Source organism: Otolemur garnettii, unplaced genomic scaffold (assembly GCF_000181295.1).
Source record: "Otolemur garnettii isolate 467f Iridium unplaced genomic scaffold, OtoGar3 scaffold00097, whole genome shotgun sequence".
Classification (NCBI taxonomy): Eukaryota; Metazoa; Chordata; class Mammalia; order Primates; family Galagidae; genus Otolemur; species Otolemur garnettii.
Genome location: NW_003852492.1, coordinates 4,940,318 through 4,965,496, shown reverse-complemented (window position 1 = coordinate 4,965,496; position 25,179 = coordinate 4,940,318). Strand labels below are relative to the sequence as shown.

General features: G+C 48.9%; 1 protein-coding gene across 2 annotated transcripts in view; it reads right to left on the bottom strand.

Moving 5' to 3' along the window:
• The window catches only part of NTM (neurotrimin), a 915,982-nt gene that overhangs the window by 603,730 nt on the left and 287,073 nt on the right, over window positions 1-25,179 (bottom strand). The window lies entirely within an intron of this gene.

Genomic DNA, 25,179 nt, shown 5'->3' with positions numbered 1-25,179 from the left:
ACCTTAGGTGTATGTGGCTGGCGCCTTAGCCGGTTGAGCTATAGGCGCCGAGCCGGAGATGTGATTCTTTTAAGCAACTCATAAATGCCTTTATCAAATGTCTCCTTCAAACCATAGTCTTAGAGTGGTGGAGGCTTTGGAGCAGTGACTCAGAAAGATGGATTGCTGGGTTTCACCCCCGGAGCTTCTGATTCACTGACTCTGAGATGGAGCCAGAGAATTTGCATTTCTTACAACTTCTCAGTTGCTGTTAATGGTACTGGTCTGGGTATCGTGATTTGAAAACTGCTAGATTCTTGAATTTAAGAAAAGAGAAGGAATCCCATGTTTGAGTAGGTAGCAGGACAGAAATAAGATAAATGCCAGAATTAAAGCCAAGTGTAAGAAGCCAGGCATTTTTCTGTGTCATTAAGAAGTTTTTGAAAATATATAAGAGGAATTGTAGGATATTTGCAAGCTGACAAGACTGATCCGGAAGAAGGGGAAGGCAGGTGCCACTGGATGATGACACCTACAGCCAGGCTTCTGGATGGAGCAGCTCCTGGGTCATGGGTAGCAGGACCTGGTGCCTTGGCTCCCCAGGTAGGCCTAGGGCTTGATTCCAGAGGTGTGGAACTGTATCCTGGATTCACAGGAATTAGCCTGCCACTGGATAGGCCTGGAGACTCAGTCTGTAGGGACAAATTTAAAGCTGGGATGTGTGAACAACACCCTGCTACTTGGGTGGTCCTGCACCGAGTCCTCTAGATTGATCCTGAGTCCTGGATCCATGGGGACCTCAGCTTGGAGCCTGAGGTGCCAAGGGTTGGTCTGGGGGTCTTGAGTCACCGGAGCTGGCCTGGTGCTGAAGTGAGGCTGGAGGGTGGTTCTTTGGGGCTCAGCCCAGAGGCTGGGGCTAGGAAGACCAACCTGGCATTCGGGGGCTTGGAGCTTGGGGCAGTGAGGAGGCCTGGAGTTGGGTATTCTGGGGACTGGACTGATTCTGGGATCTGCTGCGAAGTTGGAGACTCACTTTACTCTCCTTCACTCATGCAGGGGTATCTCTCTCCACATCGGACTGCCCAGGCTGGGAAGGGCTTGGGGATGGGTTCTTGCTACCCTCCTCACTCTTTCTTATTTCTAAGCTCCACCCAGATAAGCCCTCATCTGGATCCTCGCCGCCCTGTGAGGGCATTTTCCTGTGTGCACTGTGGGTCCAGTCGGTGCTTCAATGAGGAGACAAGTGCTAGAAACTCCCCATCTGCCATGTGGCTGCCATCACTGTTTCTAAATTCCATGATGAGTGACACGCAGAAAGATTTGATCTTAATGTGGCCAAATCCACCCTTCCCTCCATCATTTAGCTCATTCCTTCTGGGCCTTGATAGACCGTCTCCATTCAGAATCCCCACATAGAAACATGGGTACGTACTTCTAAGTTTAAAAATATTTCTTTGATTGACAAACCATAATTACATATTAGTTATGGGATTCAGAGTGATATTATGATACACGTATGCCCTGTGGGATGATCAAATCAGAGTAATTGCCATATCTGTTACCTCAAATATTTATTATTTCTTTGTGGTCTCGTTCAGCTATTTTGAAATATGTTACACATTATTATGAACTGTCGGTGCCTTCCTGTAGGATAAAACATCAGTACTTTTATCTCCTAATGGTAATACTTAGCTAGTTTCAGTGGCTTTGTATTTTTTTCCCTATAATTCAACTATATTCCAAGAGTTGGACTCTATGTAGATGTTTCACTAAATTTAATTAATAGTTGCTATGTAACTTATGAATAGTCCCTCTTTCTAACTGATTGCTCAAATTGTCCTATTCATACACATAATTCTTAGATTCCCTAAAAGTGTCTCTGAACAATCTATTCTAGTATACCACCAATCTATCAACTCCGAGGCCTCAGACTCACAGTTCCTATTATTGAAGCTTTGTGGAATGTTTTAAGATAGGGCATTCCTCCTACCCGCCATTATTTTTGTATTTTACAGTTTTCCTGCCTATGGCTAAAAAGCAACATTCTTCTTCCCAAAGAGCCATTTCAACAACAACAACAACAAAAACAAACAAACCTAGTATTTGTTTTTGAATTGCCTCAAAACTATAAAGTCACTTAGCAGAAACTGGAATCTCAGTAGTATTTAAAGTTCTTAGGAGAAACACAGAGAGTCCCTTCTTCATTAAATGTTTCTTGTTGCTGTTCTTCATCTCATCCTATTACACAACCCTCCAAACTCTCACTCAGGAATTAGAGAGAATGGGCTCTAATCCCAGCTCTGCCACCTTCTCCCTGCGAGGCCCTCGATAAAATACTCCACCCTTCTCAATCTGTAAATTTATCTGTAAAATGGAGTTATGACAGTGGCTACTGGTGAGATGATTTTAAAGATTAAACAGGAAATTAATGGTAAAATCCCTTTGTGTGGAACTAAATTAAAACTCACTCTATGTCGACTTCCAAGAATCAGCATCATGTTCCACATCACACTCTTTTCTTTTTAATAGAAAAGGCAAAGCTCAATGGAGAAGTCTGGTAACCACGGGCTCTGAGAATGCACTGGTCCCCGGGGATGGTGAGATGGGAGACCTGATGTCAGGGCCCCTGTTTCTGTTGGTGATCTGCTAATGTCTGAGTTGGGCTGAGGGGGGACAAGGCTGAGGAAGGGTTGGGCTCTCTATGAGCACCCAGGGAGGGAAGCAGGGTACCTGGAGTAAGAAGCCACGTCTTCCTTACCAGCGTGGTTTCATAGGTGTGTAACACACACAGGTGCACTGGAGCCCAAGCTCAGAAGGCCCCCATACTGGATATAATGCTCTCCCGTTCACACTGTCTAATGCTGTAAGTGATGGCGTTGAGTACAGCCCTGTGTTTGCTCAGGGCCTCATTCCCCGGGGCTCACACACACACCATTAAATTTAGAAATAAAATGACACTCAACATCCATGAGCTCAAAGTAGGGTCTCTGTGAAGGGGGTGGAAGAGTGGGAGAATGTACCTTTGTGGCAACGTGAGTATTGGACATGGGAAGAGAGTTAACATCCAAGTCATGGTTCAGAAGCTGAAATGATACGAAGCTGGAGAGCTGGGCATGTGAGAAGCAGAACGCCACTCATGAACCCCCGACTCAGGGTCCTGCAGCCCGTGGCAAAGCTGACACATCAGCTGGGTGTCTCCCTCTTCCCTCCCCACCCCCGTGCCCAGCTGCCTCTCCAGCAACCAATTATTTTCTTCTTAGAAGTGGATGAGGGAATCCAGGAGCAGTGACTGGGGAGAAGAGGCCTTCACATGCCAGGCGTTGTTGGAGGGGATTTACAGATAGCTTCATACTTATCCCCCTCCCTCTGGGTGTGGGGTATTATCTTCACTTTACAGACAAAAACACCAGGCTCAGTGAATTAACCAACTTGTCCAAGTCACACATAAGGGGTGGCAAAAAGCTGACATAATCCCACGTCTGTATGTCGCCAATTGCTTTGTTCTTTAGCAAAAATGTGTTCTTTGTTGCTAATTTTGTTCTCTGGTTTAGTTTAATATATTGTCCACCAAGTGAAAACTCAGAAATGAAGAAATAAGTTATTACTTCATCTCATGCCCTGTTTTAAACATATTACATGTTCTAACTCATTTAATTCTCTCAATAAAACTGGCATTTCAAAACGGTAAGTAACTTCTCAAGGGGCAGAAGCAGGATTCAAATCTAAGCAGTCTGACTCCAAAGACAAAACTTGTAGCCACTTCTCCTAAAGGGAAAAAAAAAATGGAAGGAAAAAGTGTTTGTGTTTAGGGAAGGATTGAATATGGAAGAGGTCAAACTTGATTTCTAGGTTTCATGCATGAGCTCTGGCTGGGAGATGAAGTCGGTTAATGAAATGTAGGATAGAAAGTTTAGTTGCAAGGTTTAGGGGAATGATTGTGACTTTCGTATAGCACATGCTGAGTTCGGCGTGCTGGGAGAAGCCCAAGAGGGTGCTATACAATAATAGCACCTTCCTTAAAGGGTTGCTCTTAAGATAAAATGAGTTAATACACTCGAAGTGCTTAGGACAGTGCCTGGCGCAGAGGAGGCGCTAGGCACGTGTCTGCTGTTATTATAATCCAGCAAACAACTAGGTCAGACTGGAGTTAAGAAGATTATCATGACCCAGTAAGCAACTGGGTCAAATGGAGCTAAGAAGAGGGATCTTGGCTAACAATATATGATCAACAGTGGTGAACTCACAGATAACTGAAGGCATCGGAGAAAAGAAGGTCTCTTAAAATAAAATAAATAAAAGAGTAGAATGACAAGAGACAGGGTCTTTAGGAAGCAAGCATCATACAGATTTATTCTGAAGTATGGAATAAGGGCAGGTAATTAGAAAGTTCTCCAAGTTTTAACGAAAGGAGGAATTTCGTTTACATTCATAATAAAGCACTGAGTCTCTGACCAAGAAAGACAATCGTCTGGGTGCTAAGCTATATAATCAGAAATAACGAATGATCTGAGATGAGACCAGACTCCTAAAGAAAGTGGACTACATTGACTAAAAATGCTCTGCTTAGTAACTGAACATACCAAGCATCAGAGTTTACACTTCATGCATGGGTAATTCCTCAGCTCTTCAATTAGCTTCCAGTCCAAATGTGATATCTAAGTTTCTATGGGGTCAAAAGGTCTGATCTTCAAGAACTGTGGTCTAGTTCAAAGTGAACACACACGCACATACACACAGAGCTCGGTATCTTCCCATTGCCACTTTGGTGATCCTGGAGGGTGCCCGCTGGTCTCTAGGGCTCTGGACAGGCTTCTCACAAAGCCTTTTGTGCCATTCATCTGTGTTTGATGATCTCCTTAGCTCCCTACTCTTGTCTCTACTGTAGCATGAACTTACTGGATTTAATATCTCTACTTTTCCTTCTTCCTTATTAGATCACACACTTGTATAGAGATAGTTTTCTTTGCAATGGTAAGGCCTGGTTCTTGCAGGTGCTCAACAAGTCAATTTTTGACTTATTGCTGGAAAGTACATGTTTAACTTCCGCATCTTCTGGATAGTCCAACCCCAATTCTCCTTTTAGAGTAAACCCAGGCAATCTGTGAAGACTGGTGCTCTGAGCCCCTCCTTGTCCAACACAGGAGTTTAGGCTTGTGTGTGTGTGTGGTGACATCGTCAGGGTATACCTTACAAACAGCAAAATGCACACATCTGAAGTGGCCCATCAATGAATGTGGACATTTGTATATACTTGTAAGGTCATCCCACAATCAAGTTATGGAGTACATCTTCACCTCCTGTGTTCCCCAGTTCTCCAAAGACCACACTTTGCCTTGGAATTTTGGATACAGAGAATAGAAGGAGATGTGTCTCCCAGGGTCCACGAATGAAATGAAAGGCTATTGATCAAAAGGTCTGCTGTAACATAGGAGTCAAAGTACGCAGTTTGGTGGCAAGAGAGGGAAAGAAGACATTTCCGATGGAAAGCATATACTGGCCAAGTTAGGAGGGTGGTAAGCTGAACTTGGGGGATTGTATTTGGGGTGAACAGAAAACCAACCACACAGGTGATGAGAGGGAAGCCAGGGAGGTAGGAACGCTGATTTTCACACAAGCAGGTGCATGGCCTCCTGGCGTGGTACTGGCTCAGGGAGGGCTAAGGGAGGGCTAAGGTTACGTACAGGCTCTGCACTCCTGCCAGCCAAAATTAGGAAGCCATAGAAAGCAGCAAAATAATGATTGCTTTTTCCTGAGCCATCAAGTCACCCAGTCACTCTGGCTGATTCTTTTAATTCTTAGAGTTACTTTCCAATCTCCTCCTGCGCTTTCTTGCCTTACCGCCCCGAGGACAGCAGGACTCCTAGTTCTGCCCTCCTCACCTGTCCTCTCTTGCCTCCCCTGTCCAGACATCCCCCAAAGAAGAGAGAGAGAAGTCCCCCGGCTTCTGTTTCCCTGAGGGTTTTAATTTCTAACCATCATTCTCTGTTGAAAACAATATAATTTGAAAATGTAAGAAGGATGCTGTTTAGTAGACTTCTGTATCTTTGAAGTTACATCATCTTTTTCTCTAACAACTCACATTAAGAGAGGGCGTCTACACCAATCTTAACACGTTTCATTGAGAGTCTTGCTTATCTGGACTTGTAAGAAACATCTTCCTTGGTGGATAAAATTTGATAGCCACCCTCTAATAATGTTGTGCACAGTTGATACAATCTATTTTGATATCTCTCAGAACCAAGGTAAATTAGAAAGATTACTAATGACATAGAGATATAAAAAAAGTGGATAAGGTACCCTTTATGGAAAGGATAAGCATAGTCTCTCTTAGATTTCCCACAGCTAATCAAATCCTGAACACGATGTAAATAATAGGTAAACTCCATAAAAGGAAGACTTCTTAGAGGGAAACTTAGCAGTGGGCTGAGAAGAAGGATGGAGGGTACTGGTTTGACTTTGATATGAGCCCTGGAAAATTATTTTCCTTTATGTATAAGAACCTTCTCTTTCCTCCTCTTCCTCTACACATACAATTATTAACTACAACTCCACTAGTACTTTTTTCCAATGGGGAATGCTTGGTCTCTGCCTCAGTGTTGCTACGACAGTTGAATGAGGTGCTTCTTGGAGAATACTGAGAGCAGAGCTCACATGTAGTACAAAGGCTTAATATATGGTAGCCATGACAATGTTGCTAATGATGATCGCAAGAAAATAAGGGAATTCTCCAAGGACCAGTAGCACAGAGGAAACTTAGAGTGATGAGTGCATGAGAGCCGGGCCCTGGGGACACAGGGAGAATAAAACTTCTGGTGGTATAGACTGGGGGTCAGGTTGTAACAGGAATTAGGGGACTGAGGCAAGGAACTGGATGACATTTCCACATGAGGTTGGAAGTCCTGAAAGCCTCTAAAATCAAATACAAAAATCAAAATTAGCATAGAGACAGCAAGAAACTTTGCCTGTCTTGACCTGGGCTCTGGATGGAGCAGCTGTACCTCCCCTGGAATTTGTAACTGCAGGCCTGTGCTCTAAGTGGGTTTGGGGATGGGATATATACTTCTTAGACTACTTTACCTCTGGGGCTCCCTAGCAGAGACACACAGAACTGTTCTGGGAAAAACCTGCTCTCATGTTGGGCCACACAAGAGCTCTAATTCCCATGTCTTCCTGCTGAAGATGCTCTTATATCCCACATCACCAAACACATAAGGAAACAACTGGCGTGAACAAGAGTCAGAAACCACATCCTGGGTGGCGCCTGTGGCTCAGTGGGTAGGACGCCAGCACCATATACTGAGGGTGACGGGTTCAAACCCGGTTCTGGCCAAACTGCAACAACAACAAAAAAAATAGCCGGGCGTTGCGGTGGCCCTGTAGTCCCAGCTATATAGAAGGCTGAGGCAAGAGATCACCTAAGCCCAAGAGCAGGAGGTTGCTGTAAGCTGTGATGCCACGGCACTCCACCAAGGGCGACAAAGTGAGATTCTGTCTCTAAAAAAAAAAAAAAAAAAAAGAAACCCCATCCTCTTAGGCTGCTATGGACTTCAAGTAAACAAGTAACAGAATAAAGACTGGAATAATTTATATAGAAATACTTTAGAAAGCAGGAATCAAACATATATAAAAGAAAAAGGCATTAAAAAGTAGAACCTTAAAATATAGAGCTTTTGCACATAAAAAAGTAAAGCATCAGAATTTAAAAACCTCAGAGAATGGTTAAACGTTACCAGAGAAGATAAAGTTACCGAAATGGAAGATAAATCTCGCGAAGTCATCCAGAACTATAGAAATGGGAAATATGAAATATCAGTTAAGAATGAGAAGACCCAACACACACCTAACAAAAGCTTCAGAGAGACACAGAAAAGTTGGAGAGATAAATGGATGACGGCTAATAATTTTCTAAAATAACCAAAGGCCCTCAGCACCTAACATAACCAGCCAGTGTGTCAAACAATCAAAAGTGGAGAACTCTGTCTGGATGAGGCTGCAGTGGTAAGGTCCGCAAAGCTCTCGGAATTGCCACAACCACAGCAGCTGCCCCTGTGGTCTCCAAGGGGCTCGGAGAAGCATAATCTGATTGGCTGTGAATTGATAAATTAGCATTTTCAAGTCCATTCTAAAATTTCAATGACTGCGATCTCTGTGCTTACCACATTCACAGCCCTCCTACCTCGCCTCCTCATCCTGAAATGAAATCTGAGAAATTAATAGCAGAGAGCCTCATGACCACATGGCAGGTCCCCTGTGCCCCCAGTCACCCTCCTTTAAGAGCTCCACCCTTCCCTTGCTGTGAAAAGACTGTCTTTGCCACTTTCTGTCATGTACTCAAGGCTGTTCCACTCACGTTTTCTGGTTCCTGTCTTCAGTGCCAGGGGCAAGGTGACATTCCTTAAGATTTATTATTATTGTTTTCCATAACCTGAGGAATGTCAGTCCTTTAAAAGCCTCTGCACCATGTTGGTTTTCTAAGTTAACTCTGACTTAGCATAGATTTATTGGCAAGGTCTGTGGCTTGCCCTGTGTGTGTGTGCACCGGTGTGCCTGCCTGAGACACAGAGGTGAGGCCAGAGAGAATACCAATATTTATTTGGCTTTAACATGGGCCATTGCCTGAGCTAATTGCTATCATTTATGCCAATTCTTTCCACTCTTGCAGCAGACAGAGGAGGAGTGTCATGCATGCTTATCCCATGGGAATCAGGCTCAGAGAGGTTAGGTGTGGGGAAGGGTCGCTCAGCTGTGGGTTTAATTCTACAAGAAAGAAAAGAACAATAAGACAGAGAAAGAACGCCATGCTGAGAAGAATCCAGAATCTGTATGTTAAGTAGAAGCCCAGGGTTGTGTGCTCTGACCCAGGCTGTGGAGCAACGGAAGAGTCTGTATTAGGCATCTTCCTCTTCAGCGCCTAGTGAGTAACTGTGTAACCCACACCGACCAGATAACCTTAACTCAGACATGTCTGACACTCCCACCGTACACGTATCATCAGGGGTAGTTTCCTGGCTTGCATCCTCCCTCCTCCCTAATGCCCCCTGACCCTTCCTCGGGCCCTCTGTTGTAGCACCCTCCTGCAGTTGTCATAGAGACAATAAGCACCCACGGGCACCGCCACACGCCATACTGTGGAAATTCATCTGCTCCCTCCCTGGCTGACAGATAAGGGTTTTTATCCCAAATGGAGTTAGTTATTCCCCTGCCCCAGGGGGGCCAGCTCCTTGGCTTTGGCTAATCACAAGTCTGTGGCACCAACACTTCCCGGTGGGGAACTGATTTATGGGAGTGTTAATGCACCATTCTGGGCCACACATCTGGCCCTTCCCAGGCCCTTCAGCCCTCTCCTCTGAGCGGTCACATGGATGTCAGCTCCTATCACTCTCAGGGCAAAAGCAGAGCTGAGGGCACAGGTGTGAGGGCTGTGACGCCTCCGGAAAGGTAACCTCTCTGAGCTTGTTTCCCCGCCTGGACGTGGGGTTACACACCTACCCACGGGGCTGCCCTAAGAGTAAGCGAGACCCAGACGCTCCCAGACTGGAAGCTCATGGAATAGAAAAACAGCCCACTGTGAAGGACCAAGGAGGCTGAGAGCACTGGGTGAGGTACAGGAGAAAGAGCCGCAGCTCTTCTTGAATCAAAGCCTGACCCCTTCATTTCCGGGCCCATCAGGTCGCCTCTCTCAGCTTCCGGTTACACGAGGTTGACCTGACAATTCGGCGGGGCAACGTGCATGGAAAACGTGCACCGACGGGAAGGCTTGTTATAAAGTCATTCTTCCAAAAAGCCTTCCTGGGGTGACCCAGTTCAGTCTCCACCGTCGTCTCGGGGGTGGGACTCACTCGGATATTAGGGCGACCACCATGAAATAAACCCCAGCTCAGAGGTGTGCAGGGCTCGTGGGAGCCCTGCCCCAGACCACTGCAAGCCCAGTGCCTGTGTTGTCACAGAGATTTTTTTTCCCCCCCAGGGAGTGGGAGGGATGAGGAATAAAATATCTGGCCCGTCGGTGGCCCAGAACATTTTAAGGTGAGAATGTCCTGGATAACACCTCCCGCAGGCAGGTCCCTCCCGCCTCCCTGGCTGTGGCGGAACCTGGAGACGGAGCCGCTCCTGCCTCTGGCCCTTCCGCCACTGCCCTCTGGTGGCCGCAGCTCGCAATTTCAGGGCTGTCCCTGAGAGCCCCTGGGCTGGGCTCCTCCCTGCAAAAGCGTCTCCTTGAATGGAGCAGATTCTGGTGTTTGCTTCCTCATCCTGCCCTAAGGCAGGCAGTTTCTTGATTCTCTAGATCCCTACACAGAGGGCTGACTTTGCCTCTCCTCACTCACACCCCATCCAATCCTGAGTGAGTTCTTAGGCAAATCTGATCCTATCACTTCTGTTTAAAAGCCTTTAATGATCTCACCACCCTTCAGGAAAGCATAAAATTTTCTGTTTGTTCAAGAGCTCCAGAGACCCATCCTAGGGGGCACTGCTGGCCCTGTGCTTCCCCCAGCGACCTTGCTTCCTGTCCTATTGGTCCTGCTGAGCCATTTCAGCATTGAAGCCCCTTTCCCTGGACCACCCCCCCCAACCCCAACTCAACTGGTTAAACTCTCCATACTCCAGTGGGCTGTCACTTTATCTAGCGACTCCCAGCCCCATTCCAAGTTAGCTGCAGGCCTAGTCCCCTCCTCTCCACCTGTCTCAGGTATTTCCAACCAAGCTCTGTGCTTTCAGACCAACAATTACATTTCCAGCTTGCATTTTTAGCATCTCCATAGCCCTAGGACAGAATACAGGGCCTTCCCAAGGAACTTGCTCAATAAATGTTGGATGGAAATCCTATCCAGCTTGATAACTAGAAGAATACGTGTGGTAAGAGTAAAAAGTAATCACTACTACTGGTATTTACATACTACTGATAATGGTCCTGACTAAGCATTGATTACCAAGGCACCATTAGGTGTTTTTAATTCATCTCCCCATTTAATGGGTCTCTACACTGTTCAGTGAGCTGCACATACCATCTCATTTAATCTTTACAATTACCCTGGCAGGTAGGAAGAGACCAAGTGTGTGTTACATCTATATTGCCGATGAGGAATCTGGGGAGAGGGGTCTGACCCAGCATCCAAGGTCAATGTGATAGCCAGGGCTTATGTCCAGTTTCTGCCACCTCTCCCAGCAATAAGGGACAAGTCTGTTGTCCCTTATTAAGGCCACCTTTCCTGGCAGAGACAGGTCTCAGGATACAGAGTCCGCCCCAGAGATGTGCTCTGCCTACAGACCCAGGCTGTAAAAGCGATCACAGCCTCTGCTCTCTTGCCTCCAGTTCCTAATCAATTATGGAAGAAATGGCAATGAGGAGAGGAGAGAGGCACTCCAAAGAGGGACGGCAGCTCACTGAAAAGATACCGGGGGCTTTGTTTCTGCAGCTGCAGAGCCCAGATGGAACACTGGGCGTATATGTGGAGGGTTTGGGTGGATGACAGGGACACAAAGGAAAAATGACGAACCAAGTGAATTAGTGAAGGTGAAATAAGCAGCACTCAGCAACAGATGGGGCTGGTGCTGGGTAATTTTCTCCTGTCACCTCTCCTCAGGTAATAGATAATCCACCAGCTGTTGGATTTCGTGGGCGCCTCAGTCTCCCTCCTGTTTGGAAGCCATGCCCCCTATTCCTTAACCTGTCTCAATGATAAAAATCTTAAGAGCCAAAACTTTTTGCAAGACTTATCGTGGCGATTTAACTCAGTCCCGGCTAAGGTTGCTATCTGTCAGGCTGTCACGGTGACAGGCAGATTTGTAAATGCTCCGGCTCCAGTGTCAGGTTGAAGGTGACATTTTTCAGCTGGAGACTTTTCCCCCATCCCTCACTGAGACAGAACAACTTAGAACTAGGGAAGCAATTCCCTGAACCGCCCTCTGTCCCACTCCCAGTCAGCCTGACCGGGGCCGGTGACCCCTGAGCTCTGAAATTATTGCTGAGTTCCTCTAGCCCACCTCTGCCCTGACCCACCACATTCAAACACAGTGGTGCCCTGTAAGGCCAAGTTCCCCGTCCTACCCCTCCATCCCAACCACAGGCTGGCCTGATTTCGACTTATAATGATTTGTCTTGGCTGATGGTCGTGGCTCTGCCATTACCATTATAAATACTTACATAGATTAATTAACCACAATATAAACCCAGAATCCCAGCTAAATTCATTTAATGACCTGCCATGCTATTTCTTGGCTGAAGCGTTTAAAACTAACCCTGAATGCTCAGTGACATTTATCCCTCTGATTCCTTCCTGGAATCACTAGTCCTTAATGGAGTTTCTGTGTTAACCTCTTCTTTTCCTAGGACTTTACCTGCAGGGTCCCGAAGGAGCTGCACTAGGTTTGGGCGATTTGGTTCCTTGCCCAGTTCTCTGTATTTATCTGATATCCTTTTTGAAGGTTGGGAAGGCACTTTCAGCCTGTGTCACAGCAAACGTTAGCTAAGAAGAGTTCCATACGCCCCAGATGCCAAGACCAAAACTTTTTTCTCTCTCTCTTGTCTCCACTCTCTGTCTCTCCTGTTTCTCTTTCTCTTTTCTTTAAAAGGAAGCTAGCATTATGCCAGCACCGCCTAGAGGTCGTCATGGGAGGTGGGTTCCTCTCACAGCCAGACTAGGAGGGTCAGATTAAATCCTGGGGGTAAATCTCAAGGCTCCTGTGTAAGGACAAAGAGAACTGTGGAGGCTGCAACTTCCTGCCCATCCTAATGTCTGGTTTTCCTCCCTTCCTGGTGACACTTTTCTCCTTGTGCCACACCCCTTGGTAACTCTGCACATGGTGGGCTGCCCTCCCATCTTTACTTTGGCCAAATGTCATGACTTTCAATTTCCTCATTTAAAACGAAAACTTAATGATAATCTGCCGTTTACAACAGGTGTGTGTATGCTGGGTGTGCTGGAGTAACGAGTAAGGTGACACACGGGGTTTAGAGTAGGGTACATCAGCCAGTCCCTCCTGGTCACCAGCCCTGCCCCAGCCTCAGAGCCTGTGCAGCTCCGCCAGGTCAGACGGAAAAGACCAAACAGCGCCACCTGGTGTGGGCTCCGCAGGCCACTGAACACCGGGGCTCTGGGTGGGTAGCCTGAGCTCCAGACTTGGGGATCTTTATCCTGTCCCTTTTGGGGAGTTCACAGGAAGGGAGAGGAGAAAACAGTGAAAGAGATGGAAGGCAGCCCGGGAAAGACTTTTGGAGAAAATAAGGCAGATGGAACCAGTGCCCACCGACACCTGTCTCTGGCAGGAGGACTGCTGGGATGAGGGGGACACAGGACAGAGGCTGCTGACACCTCCAGCGCGGACGCTCCCTGTGAAACGCTCCTCCTAGGCCTGCATCGCTGAGCAGCATCCAAGAAAGATGCTGCCAGATCCTCACGGAGGAACTGCCCCAGGCAGCGCTGTCCACACAAGCAGTGGGAGGTTTGGACTGGAGGCAATTTCGCTTTGCACATAAGCCCAGAGAGAAGCGCAGAGGCGGAACAAACTGCTTGCCACCTCTCTACCCCCAGGCCACCTGACGGGGGCTGTATCTGTGCCTTCAGATGTGAACTGGCGTCTGCACACGTTGGAGATGGAAGGAAAACTGTTCCAGGACCAGGAAGGTGGAGGCAGGGCCAGGGCAGCGGGTACACTGGGGCGGGGGCAGTGACGTGAGCCGCTGAGGGGCCTCCTGAGGACCCAAGGTGGGTACAGATACGGAGGAGGAGCTCTTGGGCTCCCCTGGACTCCGCCCCACCCTGCACCCCTGCCCCATCAGAGCTGCTCTGCAGCCCCTCTCCAGGCCTGGTGGGAGCTCTTCTTCCCGCTTCCCAGTTTAGTGGGAGGCAACTTCCCTTTCTGTGGCCCTTCCTCTCTAGAAAACACCCCTGAAAGAGGGGTCTGGCTGCGGCATCCCTCCAGGTTATCACTCTGGCCCTGGGGTGGACATATTCCATCCTCCCACCCCTTCCTTCATCTTCTCCCCTCTTTCCTCTGGTGTCCCCACCTGGGACTGGTTAGTGAGGTAGGATGGGGGATACAGCCAGGCCCTTCAGATAATCCCCTGATATATATTGGGGGGAATCAGTTCGGCTGGTCTGGTATTTGGAGTAAAGGGATATTGTCTGCCCCGTAGGGCTGTGGAAGGCCCCGCAGGAAAGCTGGTCTGTGGGTGGGCAGGGGAAAGCCCCATACCCCTCCACCACTGCGTCCCCAACCAGCTGCCCTGTGACCCTGCTCTGTGAGTCCCCCAGGGGTCTTAACCCCTGAGCCCAGGGAGACCAGGAGCTCAGGGATGTCATGTGAGTGGAGGCAGGAGGGCTGACCCTCTAGGGATGTCTGAAGGGCAGGCTCTATGCTGTGATGTCTGCGGCCTCCTCCTCCAGATTTAAAAAAAAAAAAAAATCACACTTATCCAAAATTCTTCTTTGGGCCAAATGTATCTCCTCTGGAAGAAGTGGCCCTGATTACAATTCCTATTATTTTTTCTCTGTATGATAATTCATTTTTTATTGGTAGGAGGGCATAGTCACTGCTCTCTCTATGAGGTGGTGTGTTGATGGGTATATCTTTTGAGTTTTGTATCCAGTTGTGAAGTATGTTCTTCCAGCATGTGGCTTCTGTGCTGCAGCCCCTGCCCTTGGCTGTGACACTGCCCCTCAGCACCATTAGAGAAGTGATGGGAAGAGCAGGGCACAGAACTCCAGCCCAGGTCCCCATCTTCACCCTGCCCCAAATCCCAGGCTTGGTCTGGTCCACTCTCTTGACACTCTATAAAGAGAAAGCCTCTTAATCTGGGCAACAGCCTCAATTTAGCACCTGTATCCCAGGCCTTGCCCTGGACCCCGGGCAGCCTTCCCACTGAGAGCCTTCTCTACCTGAGGATGCCATTTGGTCTGAGACCTCACAGATAACCAGTTTGTTCTGTTTTTTAGTGCAGGACAATGTGCGTATGTGGTTTTTAGGGGCAGGAAACATGTCACTTCTCAAAGTAAGAATAATTGTTCTCTTCTGGTTTTCTGGCTGCAGCCCCCTCCCCAGCATGGTCACCTGTATTGTGTATACCGTGCAGGTGGGTCTCTGCAGCCCACTGTGAGCTAGCCTGTGCACTGGGCTGCTCTGTGCTGGTCCTGCCCGGCTGATCCCTGGACATCTGCGTGCTGTACCCCACCTTCAGGTGCTGGGGACCATGTCCTATGCCTATCCCTTTGGGGGAATGCCTTCCCCTCCACTTCTGGGATGTGGGCAGCTTTGCTCATATATGCATTCCTGGGAAAATGTTTGGGAATAGGGCTAAAAACAGCATTTGTGGGGAAACTAAATTCCACCATGATAAATCTCATGAGCCTGGCCTAGGGGCTGGAGTGGAACTTTGAATTAAGACCCTAAAGATTGAAAATAATAATAATAATAAAGAGTGATTGTCATGGGCTGAGATTAGAAGAGACAGCTGGTTTGATACCCTCTATCTTCCCCCTCACAGTCCCTCCAGAGTCAAGCCCTTTAGAGTTTCTGGGCATCAAAAGGCCCAGGCCACACAGGGAGGCTGACACAAGGCCAGAAGGGTTTCCCCTGCCATCCCCTCTCCATCCCCTCCCATGTCCCCATGCTTAGTCACAGGCTATGTGCAGGCCCACAGGAGAGAGGATCTAGTTCTTGAAAGTAAAAAGCATAGCTCTGGGTACAGAGGTCTCCCTGGAGAGTGTGCCTTGAATTTTCCTTAACAAACATCCCTTCCTTGGCTAGTGCTCATTTTCACTGAAGGCTATGCATGTGTAAAATTAAAACCAACCAAATGCATTTTTAAAAGCCAAGCAGAAAACTACTATCTAGAAGTGTATTCTAAGGAAACATACCTCTAGGATATACTGGAGCTCAAAGGCCTCTGAGACTGCGGAAGATCATCCCAGATGGGGATGTGGCACCAGTGGGAGACAAGTGGCTGTGTGTCTGATCCCAAAAAAGTGTTCTGTGACACTATAGCCGGACTGACGATTTGGTGTCACACACTGGGGGCGGCTCATGTCTTCTGCAAGTGCAGAAGCAGCCACGCCAAGCTCAACGCACAACCTGAACAGAACCCTGGTATGAGCCAGAGGACAGACCAGGCCCTGGGGAGAGGGTCTCTAAGCCAGCCTGTTCCTGCTGTGAGCTTGTCTGGGAGGACAGAGCAGCAGATGGAGAAGGACCCACACAGACACTGCATGCGCCCAGGAGAAGCAGGTGGAAGGGAGGGGCCGGGGCTACCCTTCTGGCTTTTGGGGCTTTTGGAGCTCAACTCACACACTTCTCCAAAACACAAGTGACGCATTCAGTCACATTTTGATAGGCTTTGGGAGCATTATTCATGGGCCTTAAAATCACAGACAGGCAGGCTTCTGATGCATTGGTGAGTGCTACACATCCTCCCTCCAATCCTGCTTTGCAAACCATTTTACAGAAATCCCTCTAGAGATGCCATGAGAGGACTGGGCTGTCCTTTTCCCCTCCCCAGGGCTTCTGGTTTTTCTGAGAAGAGCCCGCCTTGCTCCCCTGCCTGCAGTCATCCCCAAGAGCCCGCCCTTGCTGGGCTGGCCCGCTCTGCTCAGGCGGCACAGGGAGCGCTGGCGCCCTCTGGTGTTCACTCCTCAGAGCTGCAGCCTCCGGCCGCATCTGCAGGCTCCCTCATCCAGATGTGAGAGCTGTCTGGCAGCATCCCTCGCGCCCCTCGGGGGTTTATTAGCCCGCTGTAATGTCACCGCAATAATAGCCCCGAGGAGGCCATTACACCGCTATTTCCATCCGGAGGAGGGCTATTCCATAAGCTACACCAGAGGCCTGCTTGGTAAATGAGTTTTCTTTTAACAATTCCTTCACTTGATTACTTTGCTGGTTCACTCTGGGCGCCAAGGGGATGTGAAGGTGGGTCTGGCGGACACGTGGGGTACGAAAAACCAACCATGGATCAATAGCAAAGGCCGGGAAGGGGCAGGGGACTTTTAAGGCCCTTCTGCCACCAAACCCAGGTGGCTTCTCCCCTCACTGAGGCCCTTCCCTCTCGCCGAGGCCCCTACTGCTGGGCTGTTCTGTGCTTTGAGCAGAAGGGTGGCCGGCATCCCTCAGCATCCCCTGCTTCCCAGGCGCATGCGTAGCATGGATGCAGGTGGATCGCGGAGGCCCCATTCAGCAGTCACGCCAAGGGAGACAGGGAAGAAAGGGGCGGGTCGACTGCACGCTGGATGCTGGCCAGGCCCCTCACCTGGTAACCTGCCTGCTGAAGATCTGCGGAGCAGACGACTCTGCCCAGACCCTGGAAGTCCCAACTCACAGCAAGATGGAGACCTTTCCCTGACAACCCCCACTGGAGTTGATGGAGCAGTCCGTATCCCTGCCCAGAGACGGGAGTTGAAAGGGGGAAGCACCTTTCCAGGCAAAACCCTCACAGGCAAACAGCGGGCCAAGGAAGGGAGCAGACAGAGGCACCTCCTTCCCAGACTCATGCCACCAGAATATCAGCGAGTCACCATCCCTCACCAGCTCGTTCCAGGCTCCACCATCTCCATTAGAAGCAGCCACAATATTTACTCTCCTAGAACTTGGGAGGGCGTTATTTGATAACAATGGGGGGGGCCATCCCGTGAAGTACATGCCTTGAGACGGAGCCCCGATCTGTCCGAGCTGTGGCCTGCAAATGGAGTGTTTGGCGGCGCAGTCCCTGCTGCCTCTGGGACACAGAGGTTCATTCTGGTTGTCCTCACCCGCCGTGCAGCACGGAGCCCCCAGGGCCTGGCTCTGCTGCCCCTGTGCCCCTCCAGCCCGGCCACTGCTGCGTGGGCCGCGTCCCTTACTGCACTCGGGCAGGTCAAGTCTGGGTTATAATTGCGTCTAATTAGCATTTCCAGCAGATGGAACATTCCCCAACCTCCAGCCTCCAGCTAAGTGGTTCTCAGAAAAGGACAGAATTATTTTCTACCTTTGAAAACATCAAAGAAAATTACCCCATTCCTGTCTGTACCTCTTGGTTGCGGAGGTGTCTGGGAGGGGCTGAGCCATTAGAGGCACCTGGGGGTGGGGGGAGCTGTCTCTGAATCAGACAGACCGGGCCCTGAGCAACATGGCCTTGAACTGCACAGGTCCACCACTCACATGTAGGTTATTTACAGTGAAAGTCACCCCAAGTGTACCTGCCTCTCCTGCTCCCCTTTCTCCTCCTGCACCCCTCCCACCTCGGTCACCCCAGAGACAGCAAGACCAGTGCTATCCCTTCCTCTTCATTATCAGCCTTCTCAGCATGAAGGCAGAGACCCTTATTATGACCCGCTTCCACCAAATGAATAGTAAATACGTCCTTTTCTTCCTGTGGTTTTCATTACATAGAGAGAGTTTGGGGGATGGAATCTCACTGTCACCCTGGGTAGAATGCTACAGTAGCATCACAGCTTACCGAAACCTCAATCTCCTGGACACAATAGATCCTCCTGCCTCAGCCTCCTGAGTAGCTGGGATTGCAAGCGCCCCCCCCGCCATCACACCCACCTAGTTTTTCTATTTTCTATTTTCAGTAGAGAGGGGGTCTCCCTCTTGCTCAGGCTGGTCTCAAACTCCTGAACTCAGGCAATCCACCTGCCTCGGCCTCCCAGAGTTCTAGGATTACGGGCATGAGCCACCACGCCCGGCCTCTCTAGCTTACTTATTAAAGCAGTATATAATATACATTCCATACAAAATACAAATGGTGCCAAAAACATATATACACAGTTTAACAAAGGACAAAACTGTATTAAAATGATAATACTCAGAAAAATAAAATAATACTCAAGTCCAAGATGCTATAAGCAAGATAGCAAGCACCGGTATCTATTGAGTCTGATGATTTTAGTATAGTTTGTTTATTCCTTTCTTAAAATGTGTATGTATATTTTTTGTACCTTCTATATGTGTTAATTGTTTGTGTTATTGGTAATGTCTCCAGTCAACCATAGGTTATTAGTAGTTAATTTCTGGAGAAGTCAAAAGTTATATGAGGATTTCGTTTTTCGTTTTACTGGGGGGTCTGAACCGCTCAACTTCAAGGTCAACTACAGGCCTGAGGGGACAGTGAGGAAGTTCCCAGGCCTGGTTTGCTCTGAGCAGCGACCTCCTGGGAGACAAGGTCTCACCTCCCCTCTACCTGTGACTTCCAGCCCCTGGGGGTGTCCCACCAGCCCTGGGCTATTCAGGACCATAGGTGCCCGCCTCTGCTCTCCAAAACTGAATCTAGAGTTCTTTGTAAACATCTCATCTCAAGAATGAGCTGCTTATGTGGGATAAAGTCATAGGATCTCAGAGCCGGAAATGCCCTCCAATTACTATGACCAGATCCAAAATATTTCTGTATCGAGTGTCTTTTTTTTTCTGAGAGCAGAGTCTCACTCCATCTCCCTGGGTAGAGTGCCATGCTCTCATCATAGATTTTTTGTGTCAATCTTCTAGATACCGCAGATGAAGAAGTGAACAAATCAATATCTCTGATTGTGTGGAACTTTTACATTAGCCAGTAGGGGCTGATTGATCCTAAACAAATAAACAACAGCGCATAATGTGTCAGATGTTTGTGGAAGATGCTGAAGAAAAATGAGGCAGCACCGTACGTAACAGGACAGAATGTGAAGGCACCGTTTCTACCAGAGCAGGAGATGGGGAGGCAGCTCTGACAAGCGACGTTTGATAAGAACTGAGAAGGGAGGGGAAAAATCACTGGAAATCTGGAAACAGCACAGCAGACAGAAACCCAGCAAGGGCCAAGGTCCTGAGGCAGGAATGTGCTTTAGTAGGTGGAGAGATGAGAGGCGGACAGCAGCGCGGTGGCAGCAGAGTGGACAGGAGAGGGCGAGGAAAGGCATTGGAGACGTGGGGATCAGCAACAGAACTGTTTGGCCAGTCTCAGGAAATCAGGGCTATCAGCCAGGCTCAAAGGTTCCCCACCAACGCGGTCTGCCGCAGACCTGAAAGCACAGGGCTGACTGGGTTGGGCAGTTCTAGGCTCCTCCCAAGCTGGGTCATCAAGGCCCCCACCTGTTGGGCTTCTGTTTCCTCATCTCCAAAAAGGGCCGTCATCCATCCCTCCTTTTGAGGATTTTGTCAACATTAAATGACACGTCTATGTCAGGTACAAGGGAAAGCCCACCCACACCTCTCCATTCTGAGGGCTTTTCTCCTGCTGAGCCTATACCTAGATGGCAACAGGGAGCAGGTCTTCCACAGGCCATGACCTTCCCCCTCACCTTGGGACTCAGCCACCCTCTGAGGCTCACTCACACCCAAGCTCCTCTTTCACCTCCTACTCAGGCTTGTCACCACCACGGCAGGGAGGTATGTGTGGACATCACTGCCTCTGCACAGCCAGGAACTCCAAGTCCCAGAGAGCTGGCATGGATTGCCCTCTCAGGGGTCATCAGATAGGCTGGGCTTACACTGCACCCCTGGATCCCTGGCTCCTCCGGCTTCACAGTGGTTTGGGGCCTATGGGGTCCTCAGCCCCACCATGGGCAGAGTTCTGAGTACTCAGGCAGAGAGGAGAGCACTGTGGTCTCCCTGAGACTGTGTCCATGCAATGTGGAGAGGGACGGAGAACACCAGGACCCCAGCCTGCTCTGGCTCTCAGCTGCTGCTGAGCAGAGGAAGAAACTGCGGAGCTGGTCCTTGGAGGTATTTGCAGAAGGCCCCTAAGAGGCTTGACGTTGAGTTGCTCCTTTATGTGCAGAGATTCTTAGATTGGCCCTTAGACTAGTCAGGGGCATCAGGTGGGATGCGGGTTTGGCCTCCTGCCCTGGGGCCCAGGCCTGGGTGTGCTTTTTCTAGAGATATCTCCGGAATCGGGAAGGATTAGTGAGCCCAACCTGCTCATTACTGTGATTCTGCAGCCACAGAGGTCAGAGTGGGTAAACACACAACACAGATGTACACACACCCCGCCCCCCCCACACACACATGAGGCACAGGACGCAAGCACAGATGCTCAAAGACACACAGACGTGTTCACACACACAGATGTGCACAGACCCGCATCAAAGCTCCTGCCATTAGGGCTGCCCCTTTCCCTCTAACCGGTCAAATCTGGTTCCTTTTCTGATCCATTCTGTTGCATCTAAAATGTCAACTCCAGCACAGGCAGGCCTGTGGAGAGGGAGGGTGAAGCAGGTGGCGTTATGGCGGGGACAGAGGCATAAATGCCAGAGAGGGATGGAGCGTCCAGTCTGGCAGGAAGGTCTCAGCCGGAGTTCACACAGCCCAATCACCCAGACAGCATCACCCTCCCCCGTCTGGGAGGGATTTACGGAAGTGTCATAAAATCTGCCGCTGAATATTTCTATAAAATATAGGTCTGTCTCAAGCCGCTTCACCCAGAGAATCCTAAACCAGTACATTCACCTTTCCATGACTTTGTAAAAAAGAAAGAAAGAAAAACAATCCAAAACCAGTACTAGCCTTTCCCATTTCAACTTCCACGCCTCTTAATCCTGCTAGCACGGTGGTTCTCAAATGATACCTGCACCAGGGTGACCCAGAGGGCTGTGAGAACACAGATTTCCGGCTCTCACCCCAGGGTTTTAAAGTCTGTGTAAGCTGGGACCCAAGATTTTGCATTTCTAAGTAGCAGGTGATACTGATGCTGTAACATTTTTATAACATTTCTTTCTGTCTGTTCCAGAAGCTTTTAGAAGGAAATGAGGAAAAATGGACCCAAACTGCAGAAGGCATAGCATCATCAGAGGTGTGGAAGTGAGCACCCAGTGGGACCCCACTAAAGGCTGGCAAGCCAGTCTGCCTGTGTCCTGCCCACAGCAGGCATTACTAATCGATAGTGGTGTCTTCCTGTGTCCTGCCCACAGCAGGCATTACTAATCGATAGTGGTGTCTACCTGTGGAGCCCAGAGCTGGCTTTGGAATCCTTCCCAACCTACTATTCCCAGAAGCCACTAAAAGTGACTGGAATCGTCAGGCAAGGTAGAAACACTTTCCCCTACTTAATCTAGAGTTTGGACTCAACTTTTTCTCCAGGCGCCCTTTCTCTCACTGCTCTTCTTTTCTTAAGTGGCAGATTCCTGAACTCCTGGAAGGCAGGCTGATTTCCATGTATGAGCAGATTGTGGAAGAAACCAGCTGTGGTCTCCCAGGGATTCTGGTCCTGGGTAGCTGCAGAGCATGAGGGAGAGAGGGGCCAGGACAGCGGCTGCTTTCCTGAACACTGTCTTTAAAAACAGAGTACGGGTGGGCTTGGTGGCTCAGCCTGTAATCCTAGCACTCTGGGAAGCCAGGGTGGGGCTTGCAGTCCCAGCTACTCAGGAGGCTGACACTTGAACCCTGGAATCTGAGGTTGGTGTTCCTGGCTTCCAAGATGAGCAGAGCAGGGGCGGGGTGTCACCTGTCAGTGAGCACAGCCCCCACCCCAGTGAAGGCCCCACAGCCCAGCCGCCTGCCTCTGCTGTAGCCGGAGAGAACACAGCAGGCAGGCAAGTGCCTGGGTGTGCTACAGACAGCCACTCAGGGTTGGGGCGGGGCTGTCAGCACCTGATAGGGGTACCCAGTTCCCTCTTCCCCCAATCCTGGTCTGTGCCCCTGCAGGGAAAGGGAGAATGGGAGTTTGTCACCAAGGGTTCTGGGAAGCTGTATCCTCCCGACTTCCTCAGACCATGTCACCAAGTCAATAAATAAACAAAGCTGAGAAGGTCATCTTGGAAAGTGTGGGGCTGGAGCTTATTAGCATATATCTGCATATCAATGAAGAAACAGGTCCTGTTTTAAGAGAGAGTAGGTAATTTATGGATTCAAATAAACTCTGTGACTTCAGGGGAAGACCTGCTGATTAGCTGTCCATCACGGGGCCACCAGGGACTGCTTGGGAGGACGGAGGGACACGGCCATACTGCCCCCCCCAAGGCCTCTGCAGGGCCCTGGGGAAGGAGCTCCCTGGTTCTGCCACCTCCTGACCTTGTGACTCTGAGTAAATAACATAACCTTTCTGAAACTCCGTATCTGCATCTTGACACAAAGGTCACAAGTGCTTTCTGGGAGCTCATGAGATTTGGGGCTTCTTTATGGCTCCCAGTAGGTGCTCAGTAAGCCCTGGCCACAGGAGTGTGGAAGCCCCAGAGGCGAGCACAGAGGGCAGGAGCCTCTGACACAAATGACCCTGCAGGCCCCGTCTCGTGCCCTCAGCCCTCCTGCCTGGCTAGCCCAATTCTGTCTGTCTCCATAGTGTTTTTTATGAGGCTATTTCAATCTCACGGTGCTATTCTAGCTTCAGGGCACCTCACTAGTATATTAATAATAAATAATAATATATTGCAACAGTCTGGCACTTTGCCATAGTTTACCAAGGACTTTTACCAGTAACATGCTGTGGGAGGTCCTCACTGCATTCCTTTGGGGAGGTAGGCACTGTGCAAACTCAAATAGCTGGAGGTAGCAGACAGGATTCAGACCTTGGGGATCCACCCCTGGCACCTGCTGGCTCCCAGGTAAGTCCTGCTCCGGAGGCAGGAGGGGGCTCTGGGGCCCGGGCAGCCAGCGCACAGAGGTCCCCCATCCCACCACACCTGTTTGGTGTTTCTCCTGTGCCACACACAGACCTCCCTGCTGGAGAGTTGAGCAACATCTGAAAAGCGCTGAGCTCTCCCCAAAGGTCTGTCATCGCCAAAAATGTCCATGTCCGGAAACACAAAGTTACAACACCAGTCCAGGTGAAAGGGCGCTAAAGAGATGTGACAACTGCATGCAGTCAAGTGGAGGGGTCAGTCACATAATAAAGGACTTCCTTTGGACAACAGCAAAGCCTGCGTGCAGACCATACCTTAGACCAAACAGTAGGTCTGCCTTAAATTTCAGGAATTCCATCATTGTGCTGTGACTATGTAAGGAGATACCTGTTCTTAGAAGATGCCCAGGGAATAAAGGAGGAAAGCTGTGCAATAGGCTATTCTTGTGACTTTTTTGAAGGTTTGAAAACTTTAAAAGGAAATAAAAAGGGAACCTGGTTGACTTCTCGAGCAAATAAATCTCTCCAATAAACAGCTGTGGTCCCTGAAGTCCTATTTTCTAAAAATTTAATAATAGATGTCCAGAGAAGATAGAATCGTAAAGGTCATCTGATTTTAAACTTTTGATATTCTCTTTGCCCCCCCACCGTGTGCGTGAGCAAATGCACACACGTGCACACACATGAACACACGTATGTGCACACAAGCTTATGTGTGTGCACACACCGACACTTCCTCCTTCCATGCAAGGAAAACTCCAGCACAGCCCTTGACTTCTCTGGATACCTCAAAGCCTTGAAATTAGCTTCACATTGAACTGATTATTCCCAAATAATTTCTTCCCACTGGTCCTCATTTTGCTTTGGATAATCATATAGAAAACATCTCATCCCTCTGGCATTAGACAGCATTTAAATATCAGAGAGTTAAGTGCTCACAAAGTCTCCTGTTCTCCTTCCCTAGATTCATATATTGTAGAGACAACATGAACATTTGTGAAGACACAAGCAGCCCCTTGTTAAAAACCAAATTCTCCAGACCGGAAAGGCAAGGCTTCAAGTTCAAGGCTCCCATTTCAAAATATGGCTGTTAGCCCTATTAGATAGGGTGAAACAGACACTCCCAACTCAGTTTCAAAGTCCTGCATCTCCGATCCTAATTTATGCAGTACAGACCCCACAGACTGTGTGTCTGGATCCCAGATTCTCGCCCCTAGAAGCAAAGCCACACAGAGGTCTGGGGTTTCCCTTTCCTCAAGGGACCCAACCATTTGCTTTTACGGGACTCGGGCTAAAACCATACTGTGCCTCAAATTCTCAGTCCCTTTCATGTAAGAGGATGTACAAATGCACAGCCAATAAGGTGGCCAGTGGATCTTTTTCTGAATCAAGGCCCCTAATTGAAGTTCACCTGGAAACCGGACTATGGATGGAGGGTTAGGATAGAAAAGGAACAGGCTATGGAGCTGGGTGTGGATTTTCTTATCTAGGGTTTGGTGGCTGTGAGAACTCCAGTAAACTGCCCAGCCTCCCTGAGTCTCAAGGTCTTCAGTGAAAATGAGACTATACCGCCTTCCCTCTGCTGATATCATATGGAATGGGAGAAATAAATTTGAATTCTCTTTGCCCATGGTAGGCATTCAACAAGTAATAATTATTTATTAATGTGGCCACCATTTCTAAAAAGGTTATAATGGTGCATTTGG